Source organism: Poecilia latipinna, unplaced genomic scaffold (assembly GCF_001443285.1).
Source record: "Poecilia latipinna isolate Pla-1442-1.1 unplaced genomic scaffold, P_latipinna-1.0 Scaffold2351, whole genome shotgun sequence".
Lineage (NCBI taxonomy): Eukaryota > Metazoa > Chordata > Actinopteri > Cyprinodontiformes > Poeciliidae > Poecilia > Poecilia latipinna.
Genome location: NW_015114967.1, coordinates 34321 through 43776, shown reverse-complemented (window position 1 = coordinate 43776; position 9456 = coordinate 34321).

Sequence of the window (9456 nt, the reverse complement as noted above, 5' to 3'; positions counted from 1 at the left end):
TCTCTGTAATCTGCATGTGTTTGTGGCGCTTCACTCTTTCAAACCAAAACATGGCAGCGATCAGTGTTGCACTTACGTCACATGACTTCTTTACTCATGCCCTGTTTTCTTTGTGTGTGTCATTCTGTGTTACAGCACCGCCAGTTAGCTCAGCGTTAGCCTGGCCATTGCCTTCCTTTGCTATGCTGCTCATTTCTCATCTCCCTTCACAGCACAGTCTGGGCTTTTCCCCATTGACTTGCATTCCTTCACAATGTTGAACTGGTGCATTGCTTCCTGGACAAATGTTAGTGACTGGGCAACATTTAGGACTTCAACAGAGTCCATGCTTCCAGCAAGCAATAGTTTCTTGATAGTTGAGGGTCCAGACTCTCCGTATGAAGCGAAGCCTTGAACAAAGGGCTGCTGTTTATCAGTCTAGCCCATCATTTCTGTCAGGAAGTGGCTATAATTGAAAGAACCACCATGTATAGGCCCAGCAAATATTTGGTACTCTCGTCAGAAAATAACCAAATAGTAACTTTTTAACACACTTACCAAATGCCGTGCATTAGAAAATTGAGGGGTTCAAGATTAAACAATAAGAAAAATACAGGAAACTTACATAATTACTATATGATCCTAAAGCATTTTGGAAAAAACATCACGTGAAACTGATGAGACCAAAGTTCAACATCTTGGAATATTGAGTCCCAGAGCTACTTTTGTAAAACTCATGTAGCATTTCAGAAAAGAGCGTCTCACTAATGGCTACACAAGACTGTGGATGATGTGAAACTGTGTTTCTTCTTCAAAACTTATTCTCACCTCTCCTAATTGATGGAAACATTAATTTGCCTGTAGCTGAAAATCTGAACCATTGTTGACGGTTGTAATCTCAAGAGCATTTTGGTTATGCAGTAGAGCAGCGATGCCCAAACTGACATCCTGCATGTTTTAGTTTTCTCCCTGTTGGTAGTAACAACCTCCTCAGCTTGTCAATGTCCTTCTTAGGCTTTCTAACGAGCCATCATTTGATCCAGGTGCGTTAAACCAGGGAGAGAGCTAAAACATGCAGGATGCCGGCCCTCCAGGACCCACTTTGGGCACTGCTACAGTAGAGCAACAAAGCACAGGAACTAGTCCACCTCTGAATGTCTAAAACACAAACAAAAATCATTTAGGATGGTCTTGAAAAAGTGAGAACGTAAATCTGATTGAGCTTTTCCACCATGACCTTTTAATATGTTCAGAAACCATCCAAAGGAGGAAGATGCTTCTATTTTCCTCTTGCAAAGTGTCTATTTAAAAATCTGCTGCCAAGCACTTGTTTTGGTAAAAGTGAAAAAAGACATGTTAAAAAATCCTGACGCATCAAGAAACCTGAAAACTTGATTCTCTGGTGATGCGGAGGCACTTGAACGCACCACCCACCCGGTGAGGCTCTGCAGGTGTTTGTGAGCTGCGTGTTTCTCCTGAGCAGCTGCCGAAACATGGCCCACCACCTTCATCCAGCCTCAGCGATGAGCTCATGTAGGCAGCTTCTCCTATCTAAACATCTACAAGTGTTGCGGTCCTAACCTCGGGCCACCTCACGGCCTGAGAAAAATCAACACCCGGGCTCAGGTTCTGAAGAGCAGCCATTGTCCGTTTACAAGACGTTTAAAATAATTGTGCTCGATGCAGATTGTTTCCAATGGAGGCTTTTGGACAGCATGCCTGCAAGGAAAGCAGATACTCTCTTAATCCAGCTGCCACAGAAGCCTCATTAATTCCCTTAATGAATCCGTAACCCGAGAGCTGGTAACCTGTGAACTCGTCATCCTGGACACACATTTCCGAGCAAATCGCACCAAAAGATAAAACTGGGGCTTATCGCTCATTTGTAAGAGAGTGGCAGCGGACCGGCTTGGCTTTCCAGGGGGATATGAGCACGGCGCGGTCACACCCGTTAGTGGAGGCATTAGCAGAGCGCCGCAGCCGGGTCACTTCCTGCCACGCAGGGTTACGGTGTCACGCCTTGAGCTCTGATTGAGTTACAGTGCAGTGGGAGAAGGTCACGGCGCCCCTCTGCACGTCTGCCACTCACATTTACTCCAACTCCAAAAGGCACAAACGGTCTCAGATTTTCGGACCGACACACACACACACACCTCACAGCCCTCCCAGAAAACCACAGGCTGTTTTAACCAGACGTGTGTTAGTTTGAGCTCTGGCTCCTCATGCGAGACAAGTGGTGCTGATTATTGGCCTGAGTGAAGATGGCTCCTCTTCTTCAGATTAAACAACATTGGAGTCACAACATTTTTGTGCGGTTAAAAATGTTTTGTTTGCGCCGCTATCATTTTAAAGACGTTAATAAGTATTTCTGGAGGTCATTGAAGTCAACGTCCACAGTCGCAAAAAGATTTGGTGTCGATCAACCGCACTACGAACAGAGCCCAATTAATTTATGAATTTTGTTAGCAGGATGATCTTTGACCTCTGGAAAGTTTTTGTCTTAAATCTGAGAAACGTTTATAATGATACAAATGACTGACACTAATTTTGTTTAATTTGAAGAAGGTGTGGGGACCAACTTCACTGAGTTAGTCTGTATTTGGCAAACACTGATCTGATTGTATCCATTAGATCATAGAATAAGACTTTTATGATGGATTTTCTTTTTCTTAAACTTAGACTGATCTGTAGATTTGCATGCTGCTAGTTTGTCTTTTCCATGTCCTCTCAAGGTTCTTGAGTCCAGACTTCCTAGTTTTCCTGAACTTTACATTTGTTTTGAAATGGAAAACACAAAAGTTTATGAAGGAAGGAAATTAAATGAGGCAGAAAGAAAATGACACAATCGATAGAAGAGAGAAGGAAGTAAAAACAAAAAGGAAATTAATAAAAGACGGCAAAATATGAAGAAAGATATTATTCTGTTTTTTATTTCTGGACCTATTAAATGGAAAGATGAATCAAAATATTCTAGTAAAATTATGTTTCAAAGCTCAGAAAACATCTGCAGGTGGAGGACGGAGTTATGGAGATATTTGGTCTAGGGATGCATCTCCATGAATCACAATGTCGTCAAAAAGTTATTTCTGTAATTCTTTCTTAAAAATGAAACTAAGATCAAACCAAGTGCTACATTGCAAGCATTTATTGCTGTTAATTAAAAAAGAAAATAAAGCATGTTTAATACAGAAACACTATTTTATGTTTATCCCCACGATCGTTGGGACAAACGCTGACTTGACGTTTGTCTGACAGACTCACACCCTTCATAAAAAGGTTTCGCCACAAAACAACGTTGCTACAGAAACAGGCTGTTTATAGAGCTGCATCCAAGAAAATTAAGGGAAAACTGAGTGGAAGATGTGAAATAGAAAGAGGCGCACAAGTTGAGAGCTTGGGTAAGATTTACTGACGTTGGACTCAGCGATTGAAGAGCCGCCGCACGCAGACGTATTTAACATTTTTTGGGTTAAGCCTCCCTTTAGCCAGAGACGTCAGGAAGGTCTTACCTGAGCGAAGGAGAAAAGTTACTGCACTGTTAATTTGGAGTCAAAGTCCCAGACTCAGGAGTCTGAGTGACAAGCCAGAGCTGAGAGTAACGAACGTGAACAGTCAGTGAGCCCACGTTTCTGTTTTAAAATTCGTTTTTGTTGATCTGAGGTAACATTCTGAGTTTTACTCATTTGGACCATAATCCCTAAAAATGACCTGAGAGGAATGTCTTAAACATATCGCTCCATTCTGCGTTTGACTTTCCAGACTAAATTACTAAAAATGAACCTGGATTTATGGAGAGGCAAACTTAAAAAAAAAACAACAACAATCTTTTAAATGTTCAATTGTACATTTTCCAGTCTGGAATGAATCATTTGTGCCACTTGTTCACTCAGACTGCGCATTAGGAATAATTCGATCCACTCCTCCTTCACAGCCGTATGTTCATTAGGTTTAAAGGGCTTGTTTATTGTGAGGAATCACTTCCGTCAGCAAATCCTCCATCATTCCCCCCCCGTCCAGCCGTGGAATAAGCGCATCACCCGGACCTGGAGCTCTTGCAGATTCACCTGCACAATCAGACGACTGACTTCCCCTTTAATAAAACACCGATTCGGTGGAAACTTAACCGTTCGCTGGTGACTTAATTCCCAATTTAAATGATCACCCTGGGTCCCTATCCAAGGCTGATGTGATTCTTGAGCTTCAGTGTGACTAAATTATACTATGCTCTACCTCCTGTTATCCATCCCCCCTTCCTTCAACCTCCACCCTCACACACACACACACACACACACACACACACGCAGACTCCCAGTTTCCCCATCTTTCTCCTCTGTACACCTCTCTCTCTCTGTGCAGCTCAGGTGCTGATACAAGCAGAAATCCTCCACACCCCAGTGCTCCCAGAACACATACGCGCTTACAAACACACACACACACACACACACACACTCAAACACACACACACACAGCTCCTCCGTTCACCTCTTTGGAAAAGCCGAGGGGAGGCAGCATTCGTCTCCTCTCTTATTTGCTGTGTTAGCATTGAGCCGATATGAAAAACAGGAAAGCTGTAGTTTTTTTTGTTGTTGTTTTTTTTCCCTCTCCTCTGCTAAGGGATGACGCTACGTGGGAGGCCGAAAATAAGAGATTATCGCCGTGATGCATTGGCGGCTCCAGTCTTAAGTCACCCAAGGTTGTGGCCCCTGTGCCTCAATGAGGATGTAGTGTCCAATAAGAGCACTTTGTCAGGGCAAAGACAGAGAGAGCTGAAGGAGACATGGAGGCGAAAAAGACAAGCGGAGGAAGAGTGAAAAGTAGTAAACAAGATAGAAGAGGTAAAAGAGGAAGAGGAGGACTGGATTGAGTCGGCCTGCGCCTCGGCTTCATCAATATCCTCTTATATAAATGTCAACTGTACCATTTCCCTCATCACTGTTTCACCACCCCACTGGCTTTATCCTCTGCTACAAGGGGAGGGACATCACTCTCTCTCATCTCTCTTTATCGTTTTTCTCCCTCCCTTCTTGCTAGATCGCCCTTTCCCCCCGCCGCCCCCTCCTGTCCTTTCTCTCTTTATTATTCTTCATCCTTCCTTCTCCTCCCTCCATCCTGTCTCCTTGCCTCTCATGGCAATGCGTCACCGGCCTGCCCCCATGAAACAAGTCAATTTTCTGCCAGCTCGGCGGATGAATAAATCTCCCTGGCTCTGCTCAGAGCGATGGGGATATTTATCTAAGTGGAGTGTGTCCTCCTCGGCTCAACGCCACCGACTTCTCATCTAAGCTCCCTCCTCCTCGCCCCCTCCTTCTCTTTTTTTATTTTTTATTTATTTTAACAAGAGAACAAGAATTGAATGGGAGGACGGGGTGCAGGGGGGCTAGGAAGATTTGCTAAAGAGAAATGCAAAAGGTAAAAAGGAGGAAAATGAAAGGGGGGGGGAGAGGAATGCGGAGAGTGTTTGGCGACGGGGACAGAGATCGAGGTAAAAGAGGGAAGAATTAGACAGTGAAAAATATGAAGAAGACGGATGGAGAGGGGGAAGCGCGGGAGCCGTCTCGAACAAAGCCCGCGAAGCAGCAGACGGAGGAGTGAGGCAGGGGCATTAGTCGAGCCTGCTCGGGTTTAAACGGCGGGAACGGGCGCAGATCTGGATGGATGGCGGCCCTCCTCCTCCAGGCCACGCTCATCTGGTGGCGAGGAGAAGGAGAGGGCGGGAAAGGCGCAGCTTGTTTCGGCTCGCCGTGAACGACGCCAAACAGACGGGAAGTTGTAACGGATGGGATGTTGTTTTTCCCCCCGAAAATGTGTGAACGTATGAAAACTCAGGACTGGCAAACGCTCACATAAAGGTGGGAAGACGTGGATTCATCCGTCGTTTAGGCCGTTTAATCGTTTTCAGGGTCATGGGGGCGGGGCTTAAACACAGACAGAGACACGTAATGATGAAAAAAAATGAAATAAATGTATTGATGTTTTACTTAAAGTGTCTTTTTAAAAACTACTATTAATATTGAATAATTTGAGTGATTGATTTTGTTGTCTTATTATTGTTTCCGCAGCATCAAGTTGACCAACGAAACTCTCAAAATCCTTTCGACCAAAATGATCCGAGCTTCTGAAAAGCTGCAATATGAATGTAAAATATTATTTTCTTACACGCTATGAGCAAATCGATCCTTTAGCCTCAAAGATTTATTGTTGTACTATTTAGACACATTTAACATTTTAAATCCTGGCGCGTTTATTCCACTCTTTATAGAAAAAAAATAACAAATAGCTGAAACGATTTCAGTGTAGTTCGATTCTTGGGCATTTTTATCGGATCCTGAGATGGGTTGATGACTGAAAACACTGATATTGGTGCATCATTATTTGTTTTTCAATGATGGATTTAAAAGAAAACAAACATGACTGAAAAACAATGCCAGCATATTTTCTGAAAAAATGATTTATATTAATTTAAACATGTTATTTTGTCTTTCGATCAGTCAGTCCCATAAAAAGAAATCCAGTCTGAAATATTAACACAAAAAGTTAATTTTAAGACCTGTTTATCCACATGGCTCCATAATTTTTTTATCAATAAATCTAAGATTACCTAAAGGCTGCCAGCATTTCCATTTCCATTCATCAGAGAGAGGTTGAAAGGCTAAAGAGACAAAATAGGGCAGTTTTGTTATAATGCAAGGAACCTTTCTTTAACCTTCATTAAAAAGGCCTTTTCCATTAAAAAAAATCCCAGAAAGACGAAACCTTCAGCGTTCTGCTTTCTGACCATTCATAAACCACAAATCCACCAGCAGTTACCCTGCAGACGTGAAGTTTAGAAATAAAACGACAAACAATGTGGAGGAGAACATGGAGTGAGCTGTCTATGTAGAGCACTACTCTGGAAACTGAAAACATCCCAATGCAAAAGATTAAAACACATCGCTTGGTTTGATACCTTATCAGTTTTATTTTACTGCTGCAAAAAATGTATCACTTTATTCTCTTTTAGCCATGTTTTTTTGCAGAATTCAAATTCATGAATGCATTTATTTGTTGAAACACCAGTTCATAATGCAACGCTGAAAGGAAAATAAAGCATAACTTACAGGAAGTAATATTTTACAAAATATTTGCTGAATCAGAAATCGCTTGGATAATTGATTCTTAATCAGTAACTGATTGAATGCACTGGTGAACTATCAACCTGCTGGAGGAAAAATAAGACTCACAAGGAAGAGCGGTGATGATGTCACACCCAGTGCCACAAATCTTCTTCTTCTATGGCGTTTTCTGGCAGTTCACAAACGTTGTGCATTACCACAATTCAGCATCGATTCTCCGTGTTTGAGTCACCTGGAAGCTACTGGCTGATTTTTGGGAACCTCTTTTTGTTTACAGCTGACTGGAATTAGCTGATTGCGTTCTGGAGTCTTTCTAACAGCGGCCTCATCGACGTCACCTGGCGTGAAAAGAAATGGCTGCCTCTTGTGAGTCACAGAGAGAATGTTTGTCAAATATCCAGCTTAAAACTGACTTCACTGCATGACTTAAAAAATGAAAATACTATGAGACTAAAACCGGATATTTGGAGAGAAAGAAGAAGAATTGTCCAATCAAAACAGTTTGAGGGTGGAGCCAGACGTCCAACTCGGCCCACCGTCCCGACCTTTTGGGTTAATGCTGAGTGGATTCAGTCTCAGATTATTTGAACCCTACCGACAGAAATGAACGTCCTCCTTCTAGAATATCTGCATTTTGCATTTGCAACACAGCCAAAGATGATTTTCAAAGCTTTCGGGCTGCAGCAGGAATACTTGATTTACTCTCCTCACCCTGGCATTAAAGTAAAGCAAATAGCTGCTGTGTCTCATTACAGCTCGTTTTTAAGGGGAGCTGTTAGCATAATAAATGCCTTTGCCAGGTTCTTCTTATAATATCATTCACAGAAGATAAAGTGCAGGAAAATTTATCTCCTTAGCAATTAAAATGGTCAATTCTGCTTATATGCACAACAGGCCCCACATAACACCAAGTTTTGTTCTTAATTACCTATAATAACGGTGTGATATATGGAGTGTGCTATACTTTGCCGGGAGAGCATGAGATGAAACAAGACGCTTTTAATAAAGTCATAAACTCGAGCTCAGGCCCCGTGGAGCTGATCATGTGTGGGAGTGCGCTGCTGTGCTTAATTTGTTTGCACACAAAGAAGAAACAAAGATGAGCACCTGCACACCCCCTGCGCACTTCACGAATAGTGACGCAAAAAAAAAACCCCGACGTCTCATTGTAAAACAAATCAAGTTTGAAGTGTGTAACCAGCCAGTGCCGACATGTTTCTCAATTATACCAGGGTTAAAGGTTGCCTCACCCTCCTTGCCTCAGGTTTTCTGTTGTTTATGTCCTTACCAATAGTTATTAACTCGTTTGTGGAAGAGTCTATCAGTGTATTGTGAAATTGGTGCTGATTCTGTTGCATCCAGCTCCCATATTTTACATCTGGAACAGTTTGAGTCACAGATTAAAAAAAAAAAAAAGTTTATTTCACCTGCAAACTTATCCCTGATCTCACAGTCAAACTCTGCAGCTGGTTCTGTTTGGTCCCAAAACCACATTGGGATCCTTTGGACCCCCAGTTTGTCGATGCATCTGCTGCTGCATGCCACTATTGCTTCCTAACAAAATACCAAGATATTTATATTTTTTTCCACTGAAGGCAAAGACCAAAATTTATTTTATAGTGTCAGAATAAGCTCCTTCATTAGCAGACAGATTTCCAGATTAAGGATTTTAAGTCCCCCCAAGCTAAGAACGGTTAGATTTAAAATTAGCCATTAAAAACATTTTCATTTAAATTAAGTCTATTAGTTTCTGAAAAATGTGATTTTTTTTTTCAGTCCAATACCATTTCAGTTGAATTTGATGTTTTCACTCCTTTCAAAGATGCACACACTTCTGTCAAATTGAAGTTTGAGCTCACACCAGATTTGACAAATCGTTTCAAACCGGTTCCACATGTATTAGTACAAATGCAACTCAGGATGCATTTGAGGAAAAACCTATCAAAAATAAAAACCTTCAATAATCTGGCTGTGTAAGTGTGAACACCTCTAGAGTAATACAGTTCAGTTTCATCATCTGTTAGCAGCCCACATCTTGACTTGGAAGTATTGGCCCAGTCCAGGCTGCAACCTGAGCGAGTTGGAGAACATTTTTGATTGCAAAAGTTCCCCAACTCTCTCAGACTGAGAGGATTTGTGCCCAGATCTCCCAGTTTGGCTCCATCCCAGAAGGTTTTGGAATATTTTAGAGACATTTTCTTTGAAAGAAAAAAAAAAATCCTTATCCAGAAATTTGCAGAACACAAGAGATTGTTGTCGCTTGTAGAGCAGAACGAGTTCTTGTTGTTTTGTCGGCCTTATGGTAGCTTCCCTGATTATAAACAATCACCAGATTTATTCTCTTATTAGGGACTGCCTTTGTGCC